The sequence below is a fragment of the Lissotriton helveticus genome, chromosome 12 (assembly GCF_964261635.1).
Source record: "Lissotriton helveticus chromosome 12, aLisHel1.1, whole genome shotgun sequence".
NCBI lineage: Eukaryota > Metazoa > Chordata > Amphibia > Caudata > Salamandridae > Lissotriton > Lissotriton helveticus.
In genome coordinates this window covers 610,954,564-610,980,663 of record NC_136073.1, presented here as the reverse complement: position 1 = coordinate 610,980,663, position 26,100 = coordinate 610,954,564, and the positions used below count along the sequence as shown (strand labels likewise).

Below are 26,100 nucleotides of genomic sequence, written 5' to 3'. Positions count from 1 at the left end.
GGAAATCTGTCCCAAGGAAAGCCCTTCCTCCATCGGTTGCCACAGTGATAACGGATGCATCCACTCTAGGGTGGGGTGCTCATCTGGGGATCTGGAGATCAAGGGTCTTTGGTCTCCAGTGGAAAGGTTGCGTCACATCAACCTTTTGAAGTTGCGAGCAATCCGTTTGGCACTCAAGGCCTTCCTCCCTTCCCTACGCGGTCAGTCGGTTCAAGTCCTCACGGGCAACACTACCGCAATGTGGTATGTCAACAAGCAGGGAGGAGTGGGGTTGCATTGTCTCTGCAGAGAGACTCTGCTTCTCTGGTCCTGCGTTCGGGACCATCAGATTTGTCTGATGGCAAATCATCTGGCCGGAGTTCTGAACGTACATGCAGACAGTCTCAGTCGGCAGTTCTCTGCTGACCACGAGTGGAGGCTCCATCCGGAGGTGGTTCGTTACGTCTTTCGGATGTTGGGAACTCCTCGGGTAGACCTGTTTGCCACTCACAAGAACACTCACTGCCGGTCATTCGGCAGTCTGCAGTACCCAATGCAGGGAGCTTTGGGGGACGCGTTTCAGTTGAGTTGGGACTCACAACTCCTTTACGCGTTTCCTCCCATACCCTTGATTCCTCGGATTCTGAGTAAGATTCGCCAAGACCGGGACCAAGTCATATTGATCACTCCGGATTGGCCAAGAAGGGTGTGGTACACAGATCTTCTCCACCTCTCCTCGTGCAATCCGCCCCGTCTCCCTATCGGATCTCATCTCGCAGTAACAGGGGTAGGTTCTACACCCCCACCTCCAGAGCTTACACCTTCATGCCTGGAGATTGAACGGGGCACTCTGAATTCTTTCTCTCTCCCGCCTGACGTGGTGGATGTTATTCTTTCGGCCAGGCGGCACTCCACCAAGACTATTTATTCTTATAGGTGGTCTAAATTTGTCTCATGGTGTGGAGAGAAGTTTATTGACCCCTTGAGCGCTCGTTTGTCCAACATCTTTCAGTTTGCTCTTTCTTTAGCCCAGCAGGGCTTTGCTGTGGCTACTGTGAAGGGCTATTTGTTGGCTTTGTCGGCGTTCCTTTGTTTGCCGGATCAGCCGTCTTTGTTTAAATCACCTAGGCCCAGATGTAGGTAGCCAAATACCGGTCGGTAACGGCCGAATTCGGCCGTTACCGACCGGTATTTGGCTCTTGAGATGTAGGGGGCAGGAAACAGGCCATTTCGGTAATTTTACCGATTCGGTAAATATACCGGTCGGTAAATTTACCGACCGGTATCTTTTCAGAATCTGTAAAATTGAGATGTAGGTCGGACTCTTCTGAGTCCCACAAGCCCTACAAATTCGGTATTTTACCATCAAATTCAATTTGATGGTAAAATACCGATTCAGGTGTGCATGCACATGTGTGCATGCACACCTGTGCCATATGACAGGCAGACCTGCCCTTAGGGCAGGTATGCCTGCCACATGGCCCCCGAACCTTTTTTGGGGGTGCTAGAGGGTGTCAAAGTGACACCCCCTGCACCCTTGTCAAAATCGGTATTTACCGATTCGGTAAATACCGACCGGTAATGCCCCATTCATTCCTATGGGCTTCAAAGCCCATAGGAATGAATGGGGCATTACCGGTCGGTATTTACCGAATCGGTAAATACCGACTTTTAAAGATTCGGTAAATCCACATCTGGATTTACCTACATCTCGGTACTTCTATTTTACCGATTCATAAATACCGAATCGGTAAAATTCGGTATTTATGAGTCGGTAAAATAGAATTACCTACATCTGGCCCCTAATGTGTTACGGTTCATTAAAGGCCTTACCAAAAAATTTCCGCCCACTCCATTTATTGTGCCTCAATGGGACTTAAATCTTGTCTTAACCTATTTGATGGGTTCCCCCTTTGAGCCCATGCCCAAGTGTCCCTTGAGACAGTTGTCTTTTAAAACAGTATTTCTTTTTGCCATTACCTCGGCAAGGAGGGTAAGTGATCTTCAAGCTCTGAGTTCGAAACACCCGATTTTGACCATTCATCCTGATAGAATGGTACTCAGGACCAAGGCTGCTTTTCTGCCTAAGGTGGTAACTCCCTTCCATCTTGGGCAGTCCATTACCCCTTCCTACCTACTATCCTCCCCCTCACCCTTCCAAGGAGTGGGGGCGGCTTCACTGCTTGGACCCTAAGAGGATGGTGAGGTTTTACCTTGATAGGACTAAAGACTATCGTGTGGATGACCAGCTCTTTGTGGGCTTTGCTGGCTGCAGGAAAGGCAGAGCGGTGCACAAGCGCACCCTTTCCAGATGGATTATCTTGTGCATCAAGATCTGTTACTCTTTGGCTGGTAAGGAACCACCAGAGGGTATAAGAGCTCACTCTACTAGAGCAAAGTCTTCAACATCTGCTTTGTCTAGAGGTGTTCCTGTATAGAGGACATTTGTACAGCGGCAACCTGGGCCTCCCTCCACACTTTTGCAAAGCATTACTGCTTGATCCCGAAGTGAGGAGGGACGGTCACTTTGCGCGTTCTGTCCTTCAAGATTTTCTGGTATAAAAGGGTGGACACCCTCCTCCGGGAGTGGGGACTGCAGTGGGACTCTATTCACAAGGTGAAGAATCCACTGGCAGATGTATCCATCAGAGGAATAAGTTACTTACCTTCGGTGACGCTTTTTCTGGTGGATACAGTATCCGACTGTGAATTCCTCACTGGCCCACCCTCCTCCCCGTTGTTCACCCTTGTATACCTACAATGTTGATATTGTCTACTTTTTGCTTTCACTGGAAGTGTTTTACTGAATTGTTTTTACAATGTGTGTGATGGTTTGAATACTGTGTACTATGTATACTGTACATATTTGTGTCGGTCTGTCCGGGTGCCTCGAAGGCACGGAAAAAAGGGCGGAAACGACGTCATCACGCTGACGAGGCTCTCTTACGGCTCCAGTAACGTCAGCTGAGTCGCGAGCGGAGCCGGCTTCTGTGACGTCATCTTCGTTGGCGTGTAGAGCTACAAAAAAAATTCCGAATGCTGCTGGCGCAGGGGATATTCACAAGGTGAAGAATCGATAGGCAGAAACTGTATCCACCAGAAAAAGCGTTACCGAAGGTAAGTAACTTGTTCTTTCTACCCCTACTTCTACCCACACTGTGTGAACTAATAAATCTCTCCCTCACTTAAGGCACTGTGCCCACATCTTTGAAACATGCCGAGGTCATTCCCCTATTAAAAAAGCTGACGCTGGATGCCACCAAACCTGAGAGCTTCCGTCCGATCTGTCTTCTTCCTTTCGCTGCCAAAAATACAGAATCCCACATCAATTCTACCCTCACCAAATTCATAGAGGCTAACAATATCCTAGACCGGACACAGAATGGTTTCAGGCCTGGTCACAGCACTAAATCCGCTCTATTGGCTGTGACGGAATAACTGCGGTGCACTTTGGATGAGGGCCAGACTTCTGCTCTGATCCACCTTGACCTTAGTGCCGCGTTTGACACGGTATCGAACAGGAATCTGTTGCAAAGTCTTCAAGAGATTGGCATAGAAGATCTGGCTCTTGACTGGTTCATGTCATGTCTAGCTGACCGATCCTTTCAAGTTATCTCCCCTCCCTATGGCTCCCAGAGGCAACCGGTAAACCATGGGTTCCCTCAGGGGTTGGCCCTGAGTCCGACAATTTTTAATATCTATGTCCAGCCCCTGGCAGAATTGGCTAAAAGCAGAGGCCTTGATCTCTTATGCTGATGACACTCAGCTGGTCATCTCGCTATCCAACACCTCTGATCTTCATGTCACCAGGTTTCGTGAGGACATGATGGCCATCACTGAATGGATGACGACCAATTGCTTGCAGCTTAACACTACTAAATCTGAGATCCTACTGGTGGGCAAGGACCCCCAATTTGGAACAATCAATGGTGACCTCTGGCCCTGAGAATTTCGCCTACTCCTAAAGACACTGTAAAAAATCTGGGCGTGTGGCTAGATAGCCCAGACTAAATCAGTGGCAGGCAGTTGCCTCGGTCTCCTACGTGGTCTGAGGCCACTACTCAGTTTCTTTGACTTTAACACTCGTCAAGTTATTGTCCAGTCCACCATCCTTTCTAGACTGGACTATTGTAACTCCTTGTATCTGGGTGCTAACAAGCCCAGCATTTCCAGATTACAGAGGGTGCAAAATGCCGCAGCTCGCTCCATCTTTGCCCTTCCGCGGTCTTGCTCTACTTCTAAGTACCTGCGGAAATTACACTGGCTCCCGGTGGAAAAAAGAGTCAAGTTCAAAGCCCTGTGCAGTGCGCACAGAATCTTTCATGCCCAGGCCCCCTCTATTCTAACCAACCTTCTCACTCCTTACAAGCCTGAACGTAACCTTGCTCATCACACCAACTTCGGGTGTGCACCCCGTGTTAAAAGAGCACGGGCGGGAGGACGCTCTTTCCGTGTGCTAGCTGCGTCCCTCTGGAACACTCTCCCTGGCACCATCAGGAACCTTCAGTATCTCAGGGTGTTTAGGAAGGCCATTAAGACCTGGCTTTTCCCCTGAGTTCCCGGGTTGCAGTCTCTCCCTCATTTTGGTCTTTTTATGGCGGATTTTAGCGTGGGGACGCCCCGTTGCTGGGGCAGCCACGAGCTCTACAAATCTGATAACATAACAGCTGCATAGGGTTCCAGCTAGGCCACCGCAGCCGGGCTCCACCGCATTCGGTGGTGGCAAAGCTTCTCTACCAGAGGGACCCTAATCATCTTTTGTCACAAGCCAGGCCCTGAGAGACATTTGTGTAACCAGCAGAAGGGTTATGATTTTCCCAAACTTTACCAAGGAAGTTCAGGAACAACTTTCCACATTTATGGAAGCCAAGAAACAGCTTTGCCGGGCGGGCCTGCAGTACGCCATGTTGCTTCTGGCGAGGTTGTTGGCTAAATGGCTGTGTACCTTCTGTCCAGTAGGGGGGAAACAGATGAAGATGAAGTGAATGCCTTTATACCTTGAGAGGGGGAGGGGGGCTTTGATGCTTATTCTTGGGCTACTGTTTGTTACCTTTTTGAAACTGTCAAAATAAACTAATAAAAAAAATCCTCCTTGACCCCTGCTGACAAGCGGACATGGTGGTGAGGCAAATGCTGACCAGCTAGTGCCCGCCCTAACCGCCTACAAAAAGTCCTCCCCGCCCAGACCACCTTGCAGGCGAAGTTATGACTCAGTAACACTTGAATGTCCTTCACCATCGCTCTCTGGTTTGACAACATTCTGTCCAACAATTCCAGCATTTTTAACTTTTTATCTTCTGGCAAGCGAGCCCGCATTGCCACAGAATCAATTTCAATTCCCAAAAAAGATAAGGCTGTAGCAGGTTCCATTGTCTTTTTGGGTGCCAAAGGCACCCCTAGCTCCTCCATGAGCTCATGGAAAGTGTCCAGAGCTATCTGGCATTTCGCGGAGCCCGGGGAACCGACAAAGAAGATGTCGTCTAAGTAGTGTGTTACCAACGTGTGACCTGTGTGCTGCGTGAAATACCACTGCAAGAAAGTGCTGAAACATTCAACTAAAGCACATGACATAGAGCAACCCATCGGTAAAGCTTTGTCCACGTACCATTTGCCCTCAAAATGGATCCCCAGAAGATCCCAATCATCTGGATGGACTGGAAGCAACCGAAAAGCCGACTTAATGTCATATTTGCCATCTCTGCAGTTGCGCCCGCGGTCACAACTAGTGACATGGCCACGTCAACTGAGGAATAAGAAACCAAGGCAGCCACCTCATCAATGAAATCGTTCACTGAAGATCCCTCTGGCCATGACAAGTGCTGAATCAGTCTGTGCTGTCCTTCTTCTTTTTTGGGAACTACTCCAATGGGTGATATACTCAAATTCTCAATTGGCCAATCAACAAAAGGGCCTGCCATCCTCCCTTCGCGCACCTCTTTGCTCAGTTTTTCTTGTACTACTCTGCTGTGTTCCGCCGCTGATTCAGGTTATCTGCCCACCTTCTCTGCCTTGGTCCCCGGTAGCCCAAATGAAACCCCCACTGAAACCCCTCCAAAAGCATCTGTTTCGCCCCCAAATCCCTATACCCCTGCAATGCCTCTCCCAGCTTTGTTATCTTAACTGGTGTAGGAGCCTTTAGGCCCAATACCCTGTGCTACCTTACTCCCCCTACCACCCTGGAATTGCTGCAGACTGCCAGATGTGCCTGCGCCTGACTGCTGCCATTGCTGGCCTCCCTGTGGTTTGACGCCCCAACAATTAACAATGGAATGCCGCTTTCCACACTTGGAGCACTTGTGGCGATACTTGCAGTACTCCCTTGTGCATAATCCTTTATTGAAGTCCCAGCATGCCCCAATTCTAGTTTGTGTCACGGCTGCGCTTCCCATCCCTCCCCGGGTGGGCTTCCCTTGAAAGGTCCGGTAAACCAAAGGCAGCCCACTTGCTGTAAAAATGGTCTTCCCACCTGACGCCGCCCCCATCGTATGCTGCCATAAATCAGTGTCTAATTCTCCCCATTTTTCCTCTGGGTCCCACGCCATCCGTGCCCAAAACTCTTCGTCATATTAGGTCTCACAGTATACGCTAGCGTCCAGCTCTCAATGGTCAACAGTACTTTAGGGCGCTTGGCCAACTCATACTCCTCCTTCTTAGAGCCCTCTTTGGACCTTACCTCCTTATGAAGGAGCTTCAAAATGTCAACGTATTCTCCCTTCCATATGCGCTCCTTGGTCTCCAGCATTAAATGGGCACCCAAGGCTTTGTCACTCCCATGTAAGGTAACTGCCTAATTTTCAATTCTTTACTTTCCAAAGGCTCCTTACTTCTCCCCGCTGCATCTGTGTTAGTTCCACTCTCGGCCTTGGTAGCCAGCGCTAGTCCCCCATCTCCCGTGCCTACCCCTGTATCTTTAACGTATCTACCCTTGTGTATTCTCCCCTTCGTCACCCCCCACTCCCATCCCCACAGACACCATTTTAGGTTTGGCCTGTGTTCTAGCGGTCTCACCTGGCTCTAATGAGGATGCTCGGACGGACTCCGACCGCCGTGCCAACTTCTCAGATTGATCCCCTGTCCGAGGAGCCCTCACCGAGGGGCCGCGCTCTCTTTTGGATCCTGCCGCCACTGCCTGTTTTTGCGGCACCGCTCCTGAAACCTGTAAGAAACTATGAGACACATGAGAGGGCCCCCCCCTCCTCATTATCCCGCAATTCCCCTTCCTCTGGGCTGTCTTCACCATAGTCAAGCAAAATTGGCTCCTCCACCTGGAGCACCTCAGTAGCAAAATCAACAGCATGGGCCTTACCAGACCCCGCATGACTCAAACTAGCCCTAACGGGCCCTGAGTGTCCTCCTTGCGGGGGAGCCGACTGTACCCGCCGGTGCTCCCCCATGCGTTGACCTCTTTGAAAATCCATTTCTGTTGTTAAGGCTGACCGTCTTGACCTGCCTGTCGTTGGGGCCAGCGAGGTTGCGCCGGACCTTCGTGTGATAGCCGCGACGGGATCCCCCGCCGGTATGGAATGCTCACCCTCCCTCTCCTCTGCCTAATTGGGCCGCACCCCGCCCTACCAAGTCCGCAGCACTGCCACGCTCCCTGCCCTGCAAAGAAAAGTTTGGACTGGTGTGCTGGTTCCCTGAATACTATCTGAAAAGCCTACCCCTGCAAACGCAAGAGTATCCCTAGTCCACCTACCCCTAGAAAACCCTGATTGAACCACACTTACCAGGGGGGATTCCCCCCTTCCTCCTCCCTACTCCACTCCAGCATTGCCTGAACCACCACAGACGCAGGCCCCAAACCCTGACCCCCCCAAATCCAACGTACCCCCGAACCCTGCCTGCTCCCCTTCTCTAGCCCCCACCTTCTCAAATGGCAACCCGCGCGCACCCCCCTAGCGAACCATGACACACAAATCCTCTAAGGGCTTTCCCCCCCGAGACCCCGAACCCCTTCCGCCCACAAAGGGAAGATATCCAATCCCTCCCAGGCCGGACCACCCCCAGCAGGGTACAACTCCCTTAAAAGCTCTTCTTCATCCCCTAATACAGCTCCTCTGACCCCTGCTCCCATAAACTGTTCCTCCCCACCCCTGACAGGAGCACCCAAACCCCTCCAACGCGAAGAAGGGTGTGCCCCAAAACGCCTATACTCAAGAGAGGAACCCACCTTTTGCTGACTGCTCCACCCCCTAACCTGGGCCCATTCGCCCTCCCCCAGAGAACTCCCCCCAGCAGACCCTGTCTCACCCTTCAAATAATATGGGGGAGAAGACAGTAGAGGGCTAGACATAAGTCCCTCACCTGCTTCCTCCTCCCCAACAGCCACCGTCTCTGCCCCGCCCCTGTGCGCTGGAGAGAAAACCCCAGATAAAGACTTCCTTGCCAAAAATTCGCCTAACTCGTGAAAGCCTCTCCTGCCCTCCGCGCTAATACTGCGCCCCACTGAGTCAGGCGCGCGCCAGAGGGAGGCAAACCCTCTCCTCTTCCACAACAATGCTCCATGACGCCGCCCCTCCCGAAGTAACCCCGCCCGAGTCCCCGACCCGCCAGGCCTCTGAATATGCTGCCGTTAATTGCGCTGAAGGGAGCAAGGCAGAGCGCCGTTTACTGCCTCGCCCTCCCCCGCGCTTCACTGTCAAAGCGGGGGAGGAAGAAGAACGCTCGACCGGCAACAGAATTGCCGCCGGCTTAGCTGCCCCGCGCCTCACATCCCCGCCCCGACTGCCCATACCGCCCGCCTCCACATCACTTACCGGCAACAGCTGCGGGCATTTGGGCGACGTGCAGGCGGCCACCGCCGCTGCCACGCCCGCTGAGGCCTGACGAGCAGGGCGCGGCGTCCCCGCCACCTCCCCGATCACCAGGTCGATCCGGCCCGCCTCGCTCAGGAGCCGGAGGGCCTCTAAAACAGCCAGACATTCCAAAAGTAACGCGCTAATGCCCTGACACTAATACAAATCTATTATCAAAAATGATCAAAAACTACCAAAGACTAAGGGCCAGATTCATCAAACCAAAATCCGCTCGCAAAGGGCCAGATTCTGAGAATCTGGCCCTTTGTGAGCGGTATTTTTGCATTTGGGATGCATCATCCCAAATGCAAAAATCGCAATTTTAGGAATCGCAAAATTGCGAATATTTGTATTTAAGGAATCTCAATTTGAGATTCCTTAAATGCAATGCATGAAAGTTTCTAAAATAGCGAATTCGCTAATAGGGCACGCAAATTACCATGAAGTACAACTTCGGGGTAATTTGCAAAAACTTTGAAAAATGCACTAAAGTGCACTAAAGTGCATTTTTCAAAGTTCCATGTTGCCCACACACATGCCCTAAGGGCATGTGTGTGCGCAACATATGTGCACATATCAATTTCAGGGGTGCAACAGGGTGTCCTTTGGACACCCCTGCACCCTTGAAATCGCAATCTCAATTTGTGAATCGCTAATTATGATTCACAAAGTGAGATTGTCTTCCCATTCATTCCTATGGGCCTCTAGGCCCATAGAAATGAATGGGGACGTATTCCTTAATTGCGACTCGCAATTTGCGAGTCGCAATTAAGGAATTCTAAGAAATCGCTATTTTTTAAGTGATTTCTTGATGCATTCCATTTTGCAATTCCTTAATAGCGAATCGGTATTTTTCGCTATTAAGAAATGCAAATTGGTTTGTTGATGCATCTGGGGGTAAGCTCCCAGCCACCAAGTCACCAAACCTAAAATGGTGGCTCGGAGCATTTCTGCTTGGGCTCCTTTTGGGCTATAATTAAAACAAGCCCAAAATCAAAATGGGCAGCGCGAGGCCAGCCCCCCGCCCCTCCCAAATTGCCCGGGGGGAGGGGGGGGGGACCTCCCTGCGATCGCCTGCCCCCCCTCAAGCCCTCCTTGTCAGTCCGACGGTTAAGAGATGCTGACTGTACCTGCACCGCCCCCCCCACAAGCACCCTTGCAACGATGCAAAAACCACAATAATTTGAAATACAAGTATGTTACATGATTATAGTTGTATTTTAGAAGCTAATAATGCAAATTGCTACAGAAAATAAAATCAAAACGAATAACTCTACAATTTATAAAGGTGCACAATTTATGAACAAAAACAAAACAATTAAAATGCTTCCGTTTATTGAAAGGCGGACGTTTTAGGAGAAATTCCAAGCCCAAAACACGTTAAAATCGATGTAAATGATGTGTTATTTTAGACAGAAACACTTTTTCGTCACTAAACGTAATATGTGGACTACTTTAGAAAAGACCGGTGATATAAACATACTCACCCCAATGACAGCGTGCACGTTGCACTTTATGAAATTATAATTTTAATATTTATATTTAGTAAAATAAATTCACCAACTTGCACAAGGCGCTATGTAGAGCCGTTTTCCTGGCTCTAGTAAACAAAGGTAACGGACAGTTACACACGTGGCTGTGGTCAAAAGCTCGACTTATGGTGAGTTACTATTATTTTATTATTTTATTATTAATATTTATAAGGTAAGAAATTATATTTTATAAATTGAATAACATCACAACAGCAACAACTGCGCAGAAATGTGTCATGTTTTTGCGGCTCTTGTGTACATAAGACTCGGACATACATAGTATCCTGGAGTCCAAGGCTCCGGTCCTAGGGCCCAGCTATAATTGAAATATTACATAATATAAGCACAGCAACTTCCAAAGGTGGTGTACAAATATGTTTGGCTCTTGAAAACACAAGCCTTGCACATACACACGCGGCGACGGGTCTAGCGCTTGGGGGCTGGAGTCGAACTAAAATTGAAATATTCCATATTATAATCGTGCCAACCTCAGTAAGGCTCTATAAAAATAAATTGGGTCTTCTAACAAATGCCTCGGAAACAGACATGCAAGCCTCGAAAACAGACACGGGAGATGGGTCCAGAGCTCTGGTTCTAGAATGTAACTACCATGTAAATATTCCATAAGATAAGCAGGTCAGCCTTGTCCTGGCACTATTAAAAAGAAACAAGCATTTGCAATGCAATAGAATTCGCATTTAAGCGAGACCTATTGCATTGCAAACATGAGTTCGGGCACGGGGGCGAGAAGGCACGGACTGCGGGGGAGTCACGGGAAGTAAATAGTGCTAACCATATAAACAATACATACCATGCAACACTCCAAGGAAAGGGGACAGTAGCCGTAGAAGGATACAGATGACGACATGCCATAATAAGGAGAGACTAACAAGCCTCATAATCAATCAGGCGGTAGCATATAAGAAAGACAATGACAGGAGCCAATTAAAAACATGGGCAGAGAGTGTGCGGAGCTTTCACGGAACTTCCACTCCATACTACATAACTGCATGCCTCGCAAAGTGATCAGCGCATGTGCGCTGCCGCTATAGGCTTGACCTAAAAAACGTAAAACAACTCTTTCCTGCTTAGAATGAAAATAAATCTTATTCTGTTTGAGTTCAGAAGGGTTACAGAGATTGTTTTTATTTAAGCATTGCAGTCTATTGAATTATCCTCAATTTCATTAAGCAAATCTCAACAAAGTGATTATCATCTTTGCTAAAAAACTTTCTGTTTCGCAGATTTGGCATATAAAATGTATACATGTTGTCTTGCCATTGACATTTCTTTTCATGATTTTCTTCTTTAGTTTTCAAACTAAGATTAATCAGTTTCCATCCTGTCTAACCCAAGGTCTTTCCAAAATGCTTCTATACATTAACAGCACCAAATCTAACTATCACCAAGGGAGCAAGGTGCTCTCAGGTTACAAATAATGGGTGTCGAGTGATGTAATTTTATACAGAAATACTTAGTGACAAGTTGTCATGCGCTGGAGTCAGTCGTTCTAATATATCCTTAAAGTTGAAACAATTCCTACTTTTTTATTGATCTGTCCCTTAACTACTATGAGATGAGGTTCAAAGCCCTCAACGGATTTCAACAGTACATAGAATCTGATGGAGTTTTACTCCAACGCCCAGGCTTCCCTATAGTCTTTAAACTAATTTAGAATATTTTCCTTGAAAAGACCACGAGCACCCTTTTTAAGGCAGTGTGGCCGGTTAGAAATGTCCAAACATTCTAGGGAACGGGCAAACCCTAGAGATTTTTTGCCCTTTAATGTCAATGGGTCTTGTTCTAGCTTTCTTCCTCCGGCAGACCATATAATGGGTCTTTGAGATGTTTGTGTTTAGGTCCAGATGATCCATGAACTTAACAAACTTGTCAACCAAGAGTTTTAACCCGGAAAACAACCATTACAACGCAGTTATTACAACACACTTATAATGCGACTGCCTTTACATCGCATGCCATTACAATGCAGCCATTACAATGCATGTCCCTACAACTCATGCCATTACAACGCATGTCACTACAATACATGCGATTACATTGCATTATAAGGTAAGTAATGGGAAATTGTAATTTTTACCCCTACACTATCCAACACTTACCCTACTGTTGCACTCACTGGAGTGGGAATAGTAATTAGTACCCCTGCACTATCCAACACTTAGCCTACTGTTGCCCTAAAACTATTATGTGTTGTAATGGTATGCGTTGTAATGTTATGCGTTGTAAAGGAATGCGTTGTAAATGTAGTTTCTAAAAATGTGTTGTGCTGGCATGCTTTGTAAAATCATGCGTTGTAATGGATGTTGCAATGTAAAAACTGTGTTGTAAATGTTTGCGTTGTAACATGTCCCATTCTTTTAACCCATTGGCCTTTCAGGTCATCAATATGGCGTTGTCAGCATATAACAGGGTAGATATGCTAACAGACTTAACCCTAGACAGATGAGGCCCATTTTTGCTCAAGTAGGTGTTCAGACTATTAATATATAATAAAAGCAATATCGGTGCCGTCACACATCCCTGCCTGACCTCCCATGGGATGCTAAATGATTCAGTTGTCTCCCCCTCTGTACCGTATCTGACGTGGGCATTTACATCCGCGTAAAGAGATCTAAGAAAATCATTCAACTGAGCTGGCAATCCCATTACCCCAAGAATGTCCCAAAGCTTAGACCTGTTCACCCTGTCAAAGGCGCTACTGAGGTCCATAAAGGCAAGGAAGATGGACCCCTGCTTCACCACAACCTATTTCCCTATAATGAGGATAACCCCTTCCGTGCTCATGACGAGCTCAGCTCGTCATGAGGTATACCTCTAGGGTGCTCATGACGAGCTGAGCTCGTCATGACCACACCCATTTACATTAAGGTCCAGCACAGGAGATGGATCTGACAAGAAGCCAAGGTGTTAAGGTTCAGGCATTGTTCCAATGTATCCATCCCTTCCCTGAATCCATACTGCACAGGACAGATAATATAATTTGCCCGGGCCCAAGCTTCCACTCGCTGAAGGACAATACACCCAACCACCTTAACCACTGAGCTTAAGAGGGAGATTGGTCTATAGCAGGTAGGGTCCAGCCTATTTCCCTTCTTAAACACTGGGACTATGATAGCAGTTTTCCAGGTCAATGGTGGTCCTAACTGGGTCACAGGATTAAGGACATTAGTCAGAACTGAAGCCCAGAGGTGTGGGTATCCCATCTGGCCCGGGTGCTTTATTGAGCACGCTACCCATGATGGCATCGTAGACCTCCTCATACTCAAACCTAATCTCAAGTGGACACAGGTTATCAGCATCACCCTGGTGAGTGGGGAGATCTTTGTCCAGTGCGTACACTTTGTGGTAGTGGGCAAACCAAGGGGCTTGGGGGATAGAGGAGCCCATATCATCTTGCACAGCCATGTTGGGCTGCCTTCCATTAACCACCGCCCAAAAGCCCCTGGAATTGCTTGAAGAGCAAGTGGACACCAACCGTTACCAAGATGCTTCTTTAAGTTCAGCCTTTTTGCTTCCCTAAGGCTATTTTGTACTCCCTTCTAGCGTCCTTGATAATATCATGGTTGCTGGGTTTAGTGTTGAGGGTCTCATGTAAATAATTACCCTACCGACCTGCAAGCTTTCTCGAGCCAGCCCAGCTTTACACCCCTGGCTTTACTCACCATATCCCTTATGATATTAGCGGTGGACTTGTTTAATTGGTCAGAAGCTTCCACAATTAAAGCAGGTGATGTTTCCACAGCTAGCAGGGGCTCCATGATAATAGCGATAGAAATGCTGGCTACAGATTTAATCACTTTGGGCATTAGGAGATTACGCCACTTTACCCTAAAACCCTCATCTTTCATATTTAAGCCAGTCAGGCGTGGATCAGAGTTTACACCAGGACCCATATTAACTCCTAGTACTGTTTCTATTAGGTTATGGTCACTAAAATGTATTTCATGTACCACCCCTGAGCTGACATAACGATCAAGAGACACTCGAGATAAAAATATAATCAATAATGGTCCCTTTACCCCAACCCACAAAAGTGGTCAATTCCCTAGACGGGCTAGGGTCCACAGGCATTACATTCGTTAAACCAGCTTGACCAAGTGACCCCGATAGTTAACATCCCCTCTGATCCGACCCTGAGTTGCTAGACACTAGGGGCCAGATGTAGGTAAATATCATTTACCGATTCTAAAATACCAAATTTTACCGATTCGGTATTTTAGAATCGGTAAATGATATGTAGCTAATGATTCGGGAAATTTTACAGAATCGGTAGCATTCGGTAAATACCGATTCGGTATTTACTGAATCGGTATTCCCCATTCATTTCTATGGGCCTGGAGACCAATTGGAAGCAAACTACTATTTCTGTCATATGTACTCATTTATTTGTAAGAGATATCCTATTATTGATTTATTTGGATTCATGTATACTATGCTCTTGCAGTGCAACTAAGTGATCGTAAAGGGGCGAAAACTTCAATATCTTTTATATGTATTTGTGTTTTTCAAGATGAGCTGCACATAAGCTACAGGCATTCAAGCATCACACCCTTATTAAAGCCAGCCAAAACGATCAAGCCGGACCAGTGGTTGCACACACTTGTCTTTCCCACCGTTCATTAGATCTCACAGCAGCTGAATGCTGCCGTGCCTTTCTCGTAACTATTGTATGGTCATTTACCTGCCCTGCAGCTAGCTTTGCCTCTGTGTCAGGCAAACCTAAAAGCAGCTGTTCTGAATACCCGCTCCACTGTCTTTAGCCCCAGCCAACATTTCCCGGTCTGCCATGTCACTCTGTCAACGCCCTCCTCCATTCCCAAGGAGCAGCAGACTAAATTACGCTCTTAATGGAATGTAGTGTCTTGTGTTTCATATATGTGAAGTACTTGGAATGGTGGTTTGTGGTGTTGGAGTGTGTTCTGTGTTGAACAGCGAGGTCGCGACAAATTCGCAGTAAAAACTTTTAAAAATTGAAGCGTGGGCTCCTGAACTTCGTTCATTATCGGCCCCTTGGTGAGCCAGGTCCCGCTGGCATTTTCTTAATAATGAAAGGGGTGTGCAGGGGCCCCCCTCGTGGGGCTGAATATTGCCCCGGGTACCACCACCTCCCTAGGCATTTTTTAAGAATTTATGAGGGGGAGGCCCTTCTGGCCTCCCCCGCTGCCCGAGACCACCACCTCCTTGGGGCTTATATTTTTATAAATGGGGGGTCTCTAGGACCCCTGCAGCCCCGGGGTCTGCCATCTCCCCGGGGATTTATATGTTAAGAAAGCGAGGGGCACGCAGAGCCCCCCGCCGCCCCGGGGACCACCACCCCCTCCCCGGGGCTGAATCAAACAATGGAGGGGGCTGTGCATACCATCTTTGGATCCAACAATAGCACTACTACTGGCTCTGATATTCCTTCAGTATAGCCCATATATCCATACAACCTTTGAAGGTTAAGCCTTGTTCTCTATTTGACATGAAGCCAGACTGATTGGGTTGTACCAGTGTTGCCACCACCCTCCATAGCCTGCGCGGCAGCACTTTTCCTAGTCCTTGACTCTCGCATTTAGTAAAGATATCTGTCTCTAGGAGCCACAGTTACTTGGAGGCTTATCAAGATATTGGTCTATTGGAGTTACAATTACTTGGAGACTTACCTTCCTTAAGCATTGAAACGTTTGTAGCTAGACAGTGGTCCCTTGAAAGCTGACCCTGCCTTCTTGTCTTTTTGAACATATGAAGCAGATGCAGGCCAGTTTACCCCTTATACAATTCCTCCGGGAGCTCTTTGAGGTCCACTGCTTTGCCCGATTGGAAATCTTGGATTGCCGTCTCTATCTCACCCACCTGAATATCGGCATCCAGCAGCTTCCAGTCCACTGCTGAAAGGGCTTTATGATCTCTAGAAACTCCCTTATATAATTTGGAATTCTTGCAGGAGCCAATGAGTATAGGCTGCTATGGAATTTGGCAAAAACCTCTGCTATGGCTTCATTTTCCCTGATTCTTTGTTGGTTATCACTTCTGTTAGCCAGTTTCTACCACGGTCCCTATGATCCAGCCATGCCAACAATTTCCAGGACTTATTCCCCACCTCGTATAACCTAATTGTAATCACTACAAAGGGATACCAAACATTGTTCTCAACGAGATCTCAATATTCTTGTTGTCGAAGCTGCAACAGGTGTTTTGATCTGGCAGTCTCTGTTTTTCCTGCTACCCTTTGTGGGTCTAGTAAGTTCCATTCTAATTTTCCAGTTGGGCCCTCTTCCGTTTTTTCTACCACAATCCATGATCAATGAGATTGCCTGGCCCCTAACCACTGCCTTATAAGCCTTCCAAACTTAAAATGCTGAAGAACTGTACTAATGTTTTCTATAAAGTAGCTGTCTGTGTTCTTAGTGAGGGTTTCCGTAATGTTTTTTTTCCCGCAGGTACCACAGAAATAAGGCCAAACCTTTCCTAGTCCCCTTGCTTTGCCTCCTGAGCTCTACCCATATAGAGGTGTAATATGAGATGCTCCCCAACAGCATTGTGGCCTCTCAAAACCTTCCCTCATACATACTTTGTGTAAAAAAATAATCAATCCGGGAGATGATTTGATGTGCTTCAAGGTAGTATGTATATTTACTGATGGATACTTCTGCCTGTGGATTCCTCAACTTTTGAATACCCCTTGCTCCAGCATTCCGCGGAAATTCTTTCCTAGCTCTCCCACGTCAACGAGGACGTCATAATTGCATGGCTCCGCTCGCAACTCTTAATGACGTCATCGGAGCCATAAGAAGACCTCGTCGGCGTGTTGACGTCAGTTCCCTTTTTTCTGCGCCATAGATGCGTAACGGTTTTTCTAGGCACTCTCCATTTTCTGTGGTTATTCCTTTGTTTCCTTGAAGATTTGTAATGGCTACTTCTAGGAAGTCCCGATTTAAGCCCTGCAGGGAGTGTGGCGGTCACATGTCGATCACTGATCCCCATGAAGATTGCCTTTGGTGCTTGTCTTCTGATCACGACGTCGATGAGTGTCGAAGCTGCAGGAAGATGAATCCTAAGGCCCTTAAAGAACGTGAGGCTAAACTTTTTATGGCCAAAGGCAAAAAGGAGAAGAGGGGTCAGAAGCGGGCGAAGTCGTCGTCTTCTCACACTTCGAAGTCGAGAAAACACAAGAAGTCAAAGACGAGACATGGTTCTCGGCGCCGTTCGTTGAAGAACAGAGGGTCGTGGTCACTTCCTCCAGCTAAGCATTTTCGAAGGCAAGACTTTATATCTCCAACTCCATCTCCACGGGCGACGTTGGTTCAATCTCCGGCTTTGAGGTTGCCGGTGCCTGAAGGTTCTCCCAGTAAGCCTCCACACCCAGGCAGTCGACTCCAGTTCGTGTGGCTTCACCTGTGCGGTCGCCGTCTTCTCCGGCTCTGCAGGATCCATATTCTCCTTTTCCTGCTCCTGGAACAGACCCTACACATTTTTTAAATGTGATGTTTGGCATGTTTGCCAGGGCTTCTCATCCATCTGGTGTGCCTTAGGGCCCCCTGGGTCCTTTGGCATTTATTTTGGGTATACCTCACCAGCATGCCCAGGCGCCCTTCGTGCCATTCTTTCCGACGACTCCAGCTTGGCATTTTCCGGCACCGAGGTCCTCCACTCCGGTTCCTCGGACTCCTTCGGCTGTCGAGTTGGCGCTGCCTTGGATTCGATCGATGCCGAGATTTGAGGCTGAAGGTCCTCCATTAAACCCGATGCCTTTGTCACCGGAGCTGCATCTGGTGCCGCCGGCGCCGATTCTCAAACAGCGCTCTAGAAGGGATTCGCAGAGACTCATTGAAGAGGAGGAATATAGACAGGAACAGGAGGAAGGAGAGATTGTTGAATCTGTGGACGAGATTGAAGGCTTACAGGAGGCCAGTGGATTGGATACTTCTCATGAGTATGAACTCTCATCTCCAAAGGCTGAGGTATTGCAGGATGTTGCTCCTTACCATGTCGTAACAAAGAAGGCAGCTGAGTTGCTTGATCTGCAGTTACCTACAGCGGAGGTAAAATCTAACATCCTGACTGAGGTGCTTAATACATCTTCGGCAGTTTCTGAACCTCTTCTACCCTTCAATGTGGCTTTAACATAGCCTATTTTAGAAGTCTGGCAAAAACCCTTGACTGCTCCCGCAGTTTCCCGGTCCATTGCAAGAAGGTACAGACCTGCTCCTGGGGATCTGGCATTTGTCTTCACATCCATCACCTGAAAGCCTGGTGGTCCAGGGTTCTTGCTCCAAGCAATCTTCTGGTTCATTTCCAATTATACCAGGTGATAGGGATTCTAAAAAAATGGAGCAAGCGGCTAAGAAGGTATTTTCTTCTGCGAGTATGACACTAAAGTCCACTAATGCTACATGTCTTCTTGGGAGGTATATCCATGCTCTGATGGACTCAGTCAGGCAGTTAGCTCCAAAGTAGCCTGAAGATGACCGAAATAATTTCCTGGAGGTCCTTTCTGATTCACAGTCTGCAGCCCGTCAAGTGAATAAATCAGGTCTGGACACAGCTGACTCTGTGGCTCACGTAATGGGGTCTTCTGTAGCAACAAGAATACAAGCTTGGCTCAAGTCATCTAGATTTTCTCCTGATGTCCAGGCAACTCTGCTGGATTCGCCCTTTGATGTGTTGAGACTGTTTGACACTAAAGCTGACTCTGCCTTGCAAAACCTTAAGGATAGCAGAGCGGCTGCAAGATCTCTGGGCCTTCAATCGCAGTCTACAGGCTACAGCTACAAGCGGTATCGTGGATTTGGAAGAGCTGCTTCCTTTCGTGGCCGCCAACAGTCTCAACAGAGCCAAAAGCAGAATCCTTTGTACAAATCATACAGGGGTAAAAATAGAGGACATCTTATGGGAGCTGCCCGGCAGCAGTCCTCCTCCTCCTCTTCTTGTTCCCCTCCGCCACCGTTGGTGCCTTAGGAAAGCAGTTCTAGATCCCCCATCTTAGAACATGTTGGTCCTGTAGGGGGTCGGGTGTCCCACTTTCTACAAGATTGGAAATCGATTACTTCAGACCTTTGGGTTTTAAATCTTGTAGAGGATGGGTACACCCTCCCTTTTTTAGAGTTTCCTCCGCCTTACCATCCTCGCCAGGGTTGGTGTTCAGAGGACCACTTACTGCTTTTGCAGCAGGAGGTTCTTACCTTGTTACAGAAAGGTGCGATAGAGGTGGTTCCAGAGGAGGAGAGGGTTCAGGGGTGCTTCTCTTGCTATTTCCTGATCCCCAAAAAGGACAGTCGATTGAAGCCGATATTGGACCCCAGGATTTTGAATCTTTACCTCAGGCAGGAAAAGTTAAAAATGTTTACCTTGGCTCAGGCTCTTCTTGTTCTGCAACAGGAAGACTGGATGGTGTCTGTAGAGCTGCAGGATGCGTATTTTCATCTTCCCACCCTGAAGTCGCATCAGCAGTATCTCCAGTTCACCGTGGGGTCGCAACTCTACCACTTTGCGGTTCTTCTATTTGGTTTGACTTCCGCACCTTGGGTCTTTACAAAGGTGATGGCGGTGGTAGCGGCTCATCTCAGAAGGTATGGGGTTCCTGTTTTCCCCTATCTGGACGACTTGCTGTTGAAAGCCAAGTCTCAGGAGATGGTGTTGCGCCACTTGCAAGTGACAGTGCAACTTTTGTTCAACTTGGGTTTCTCGATAAATGTACCCAAATGTCACCTGGTGCCTTCTCAGCGCAGCCTGTTCATGGGGGAAATACTGGACACTTCTGTGTGTCAGGATTTCCGCCTCCGCAGAGGATTCACGACATTCAAGAGATGATTCCTTTATTTCACGATGGAGCGGTTGTTCCAGGCCTGAAGGTTCTACGTCTGCTCGGTCTGTTCGCTTCCTGCATACTGTTGGTCAGTCATGCACGCTGGCATATCAGGGCACTCCAGTGGTGCCTCTGCAGGCAGTGGTATCAACACAATGGAAATCTTGGGGAGCAGGTCAGAATCTCCAGAGACGCTGCAGCGGAGCTGACTTGGTGAGTGTGCAGGGCAACCTGTCTTAAGGAAAACCCTTTCAGCCTCCTCCGCCGGTGGTCACAGTGATCACGGATGTCTCCACTCTCGGGTGGGGTGCTCATCTGTGGGATCTGGAGGTGAAGGGTCTTTGGTCTCCAGAGAAACGATTGCTTCACATCAACCTTCTGGAACTGCGGGCGATATGTTTGGCACTAAAGGCTGTCCTTCCTTCCCTTCGCGGTGTGTTGGTTCAGGTTCTGACGTACAACACTACCGTGATGTGGTACATCAACAAACAGGGAGGTGTAGGGTCATATCGTCTCTGTCGAGTGGGTCTGCGGCGACTCTGGTACTGGACTCAGGTCCATCAGATTTGCATGTTTGCAGATCATCTAGCTGGTGTGCTGAATGTTCGTGCGGACAGTCTCAGTCGGCATTACTTGGCCGATCACAAGTGTCGGCTTCATCCGGAGTTGGTCTGTCACATCTTCAAGATGTGGGGGTCTCCTCGGTTTGGCCTGCTTGCCACTCACGAGAAGGCGCACTGCCCGTTGTTCGGCAGTCTCCAGTATCCGATGCAGGGGGCTTTAGGGGACGCATTTAAGTTGGATTGGTTTGCAGCTCCTTAACGCGTTTCCCCCCATACCCTTGATTCTTCGGGTTCTGAGGAAGATTCGCCAAGACTGGGCCCATGTCATGTTGATCGCCCCGGATTGGCCAAGAAGGGTGTGGTACACAGATCTTCTTCACCTCTCATCGCTCCCTCCGCTCCGTCTCCCTTTCAGGGCAGTCCTCCTCTCGCAGTCGCAGGGGCAGGTTCTACACCCCCACCTCCAGAGCCTACACCTTCATGCCTGGAGATTGAACTGGGCAACCTGAGTTCCTTCTCTCTCCCGCCGGATGTGGTGAATGTTATTTATCATCCAGGCGACACTCTACTAAGTCTATCTACTACTCTTGATGGTCTAGATTTGTTAAATGGTGTGGAGAGAGGTCCATTGATCCCTTGAAAGCCTGTTTCTCTAATATTCTAGAATTTTCTCTTTCTTTGGCCCAGCAAGGTTGTGCTGTGCCTACAGTAAAGGGATATTTGTCGGCTTTTGTATGTTTGCCGGATCAGCCGTCTTTATTCAAGTCCCCCATTGTTATGAGGTTCATTAAGGGCCTTACTATTAGGTTTCCTCCCACTCCTTTCATTATGCCTCAGTGGGATTTAAATCTTGTTCTAACCTTTTAAATTGGTGCTTCTTTTGAGCCTCTTCTTGATTGCCATTACCCCGGCTAGGAGGGTAAGTGAGCTTTAGGCTCTTAGTTCAAAACCTCCTTTCTTGACCATTCATGCAGATACGTTGGTACTTAGGACCAGGGCTGCTTTCCTTCCTAAGGTGGTTACTCCTTTCCATATGGGACAGTCCATTACCTTACCTACCTTCTATCCTCCACCTCACCCTTCCAAGGAGGAGGAGAGACTTCATCGTTTGGCCCCAAAGAGAGCGGTCAGCTTTTATTTGGACAGAACAAGAGATCTGAGACTGGATGATCAGCTCTTTCTGGGCGATATTTGGAAGATTAAAGGCAAGGCTGTGCACAACCGGACTCTCTCCAGGTGTATCATCTTGTGCATCAAGATTTGCTACGCCTTGGCCAAGAAGGACCCTCCTGAAGGTATCAGAGCTCATTCCACCAGAGCTAAGTTGTCTTCTTCTGCTTTGGCTAGAGGTATTCCTGTTATTGATATTTGTAAAGCAGTAACTTGGGCCTCCCTTCATACTTTGGTAAAGCATTACTGATTGGATTCGGAGGTTAGGAGGGATGGGCATTTTGCTCGATCTGTTTTGCAAGATTTTTTGGTCTAGTCGGGTGGATACCCTCCTCCGGGAGAGGTACGACTTGGGGATTCTATTCAAAAGGTGAGGAATACACAGGCAGAAGTAGCCATCAGAAGAACAAGTTACTTACCTTCAGTAACGCTTTTTCTGGTGGATACAGTGTCTGCCTGTGGATTCCTCACTGTCCCACCCGCCTTCCCGTTGGCCACCTGTTTCTACCAAAAGAGGCTTTTACTGTTTAAGATGAGAGTTTTTTAATATGTCTTAATCATGCTTATGTTTTAATAGTGGGAAATGCTTGGTCTGCTGCTTTTTCTCCATGCCTCTATAGGTTATGCTTTTGTATATATATATATAATTAGTATACTATGTAAACATGTGAAAATGTGTCAGTCTGCCCGTTTGCCTCTGTGGCATGGAAAAAATGGGTGGAACTGACGTCAGCCTGCTGACGAGGTCTTCTTATGGCTCCGATGACGTCATTGGCAGTCGAGGGCGGAACCATGCTATTATGATGTGCTTATCGGTGTGGGAGAGCTAGGAAAGAATTTCCGTGGAATGCTGGCGCAGGGGGTATTCAAAAGGTGAGGAATCCACAGGCAGATATTGTATTCACCAGAAAAAGCGTTACCGAAGGCAAGTAACTTGTTCGTTTGGCTAATGGACTCTCCACTGTCCATATGTCTAGCAGTCCCATCGCCTACATAAAGTGTGCTAATGAGCTTGCTTTTCTTCCCCCTCCCTTACTTGTTTCCTGTGCAGTTCCTCCTCCACCACTTAGTTGACATCCCCCCTAGCACCAACACTCCAAGTGGTAGATCTAATAGCAGGGAGCTCATTGTCTTCAATGTAGATGTATGGAATTTAGACGGTACACATACTGCGCCGATATTGATCTTGAGTCCATCCCATCCTGCAAATAGAACAATTGATGCATAGCATACTGAACAATGCCAAACATTCACCCCAGTACCGCAATCTGGGCCTAAATCCATTGTTATTTGCTTCTCATGCCATGCCAGTTTAAACGCAGCCATATGCAAATCAGTCTTAAACCTGCTTCCCATGGGAACAGTCAAGCCCGAATTGCCAGACCAGGTCCTCCCTGGACCAGAAACAAGCATCCTGGGATCAGTTCCAGGGTATCACCCCTCATCAGCCAGGATAACTTGACTCCTGTGCCATGGAGAGGACGGGACCGATGTCTGGGCATACCTGTCCCACTAGGGGTGAGAAATCCAAAAAGAACATTTGATGGAACAAATGCAGAACAATGTAAAGCATTCAACTCAGGACAGAGATCTGGGCCTAAATCGGTCGTTTTTTTGCGTTTGCTCCATATGCCATCCCAGTTAATCCAGCCATGTGTAAATCAGTCTTGACACTGCTCCCCATGGGCACATTTCAGCTCGGATTGCCGGACCAGGTCCTCCCTGCACCAGAAAAAGGCATCCTGGGATTGGTTTTGGGGTATCACACCTCATCAGCAAGGCTAGCTTGACTCCAGTGGCATGAAACGCATGGTACCCACGTCTGGGCATACCCTTCCCACTCAGGGTGAGAAATGCAAAAAGAACAAATGAAGGACAGAATGCAGAGCAATGTCAAACATTCACCCCAGTACAGAGATCTGGGCCCAAATCCATAGATGTTTTGCTCGCCATTCCAGGTTAAACCCAGCCATATGCAAATCAGTCTTGACACTGCTCCCCATAGGAACAGTTCAGCCCGAACTGCCAGACCAGGTCCTTCCTAGACCAGAAACAAGCATCCAGGGACCGGTCTCAAGGTATCACCCCTCATCAGCTAGGCTAGCTTGAATCCAGTAGCATGAAGAGCACGTGGCCCACGTCTGGGCATACCCATCCCACTGGGGGGGAAAATGCAAAAAGAACAATTGAAGGACAGAATGCAGAACAATGTCAAACATTCACCCCAGTACAGACATCTGGGCCTAAATCCATCATTTCTTTGCTCCCCATGCCATTCCAGGTTAAACCCAGCTATATGCAAATCAGTCTTGACACTGCTCCCCATGGGAACAGTTCAGCCTGCACTGCCAGACCAGGTCCTCCCTGGACCAGAAACAAGCATCCGGGGATTGGTTCAGCTGTATCACCCATCATCAGCCAGGCTAGCTTGACTTCAGTGGCATAGAGGGCACGGTACCCACATGTGGGCATACCCTTGGCAGTTCAGGCTGGACTGTTCCATGAGGAGCAGTGTCAAGACTGATTTGCATATGGCTAGATCCAAACTGGTGTGGCATAGTGAGCAAAAGAACAATGGATTTAGCTCAGCTCTCTTGACTGGGGGAGAATGTTCGATTTTTTCAGCATTCCGTTCATCATTTGTTGCTGCAGCACTTTTTGCCCTAAGTAGGATGAGTATGCCCAGACGTGGATCCCTTGCTCACTCTACTACTGGAATCAAGGTACACTGGCTGGGGAGGTGTAACATACCCTGAAATCGGTCCCAGGGTGCTTGTTTCTTGTCCAGGGAAGAACCACCTGGGAAGTTTGGGCTGGACTGTTCCCATGAGGAGCAAGATCAAGACTGATTTGCATATGGCTGGGTCCAAACAGGGGTGGTGTAGTGAGCAAAAGAAACGATGGATTCAACCCAGATCTCTTGACTGAGGTAGAATATTTGATTTATTCAGCACTCCGTCCATCATTTGTTGAAGCAGCATCCCATTTACCTGAGCACGCTGCAACTCAACCCTTGACGTTGGTCCAAGTCTTCGTCGCAGTGAAGGGTGTTGCTCTCTGGACCAGGATCCCAAACCCTCTTGAGTCTGTGTTGGATCCAGAGTGAATCAGTACTATGTATCTCTGTCTCTCTAATACTCTGAAGGCCTTTAGATGTGTCTCTTGTTATATGACCGCATCTGGTCCAAGTACTCGGCAACTATAGCTATTTTGATTCTTCTTCCAAGGAGAGCATACTCTAATGAGTGCTATGCATAATCAATTGTGGTCAGGGCGGGATTCTCTCCATCCAACCAATGCATCATGCTATCAGAATAATCTATATCTGTCATGTCTAGTTGCAGCACTCCCCTATCCATTTCCCTTAATGGCTTTTTACTCAACAGATAAAACTACCCCCACTTTCCCAACTCCCCCTCCCCAGTGTTCTGCATGGCATGCCTCCAAATGACTGTCGCTTTAACTTGCAGAGGGCCTGTCGACCCTTAATGCCACTGGATGAAGTCCTCCCTTGAGGTAGTGAAGACTAAATGCATTGCTTATCAGTTAAAACCGGCTTTAATCTGCTGTACCTGACTTGGTCAGTTGCTAATTTAAATAAAAGGAGCAAAAACATGTCAAATGACATGTGCAAAAAAAGTTGGATGACAGCTCCATTACCACCACCTTTAGCCAGCTGCTTCAGGTCATACAGCAAGAAAATCATGATGGATATTGTAGCCCTCAATGCAGCCAACTCGTTGAGTGTGGTGCAGTTAATACAATTACGAAAAGGCTTCAGTGTTAAGAGATAAGGTAACTGAAAGATGGACCAGAACTTTGCCAGTTGTAAATGGTTCATTGATAGTTCATTGAGGAATTGAATGATTAGAAGATAACTGATAGAAGCAAGGAATATCCAAACGGACAAAGGTATATTACAATAGCATTGTCCAGCCTTTTGAATGCAGCATGCAGACATGAAATATTAGACTAACCAACACGCCAGCTGTTAAACAGTACCCCTACAAAGCTGCAGGTGGGAAAAGGCTAACAAATATCCAAATTCGTATTTGTGCATGTATAAATGTTCATTTCTTCTAATACATTAAATGAAACTTCAACAGTGCTCAGTGATTGATGTAATATATCTACTTTGGATTATAATTAGAGAGGCTGGTTATTCAGATTATTAGCATTGTTACCATTATTGACCAAGCTCCTCATCTATATTTAAGTGTAGTACAAATTCAATTAAAGCCATTTGATCAGAC

The 26,100-nt window shown here is 47.8% G+C and overlaps 1 protein-coding gene across 1 annotated transcript in view; it reads left to right on the top strand.

Annotated features, from left to right (window-relative positions):
- Window positions 1–26,100, top strand: part of CFAP45 (cilia and flagella associated protein 45) — a 523,391-nt gene that overhangs the window by 416,720 nt on the left and 80,571 nt on the right. The window lies entirely within an intron of this gene.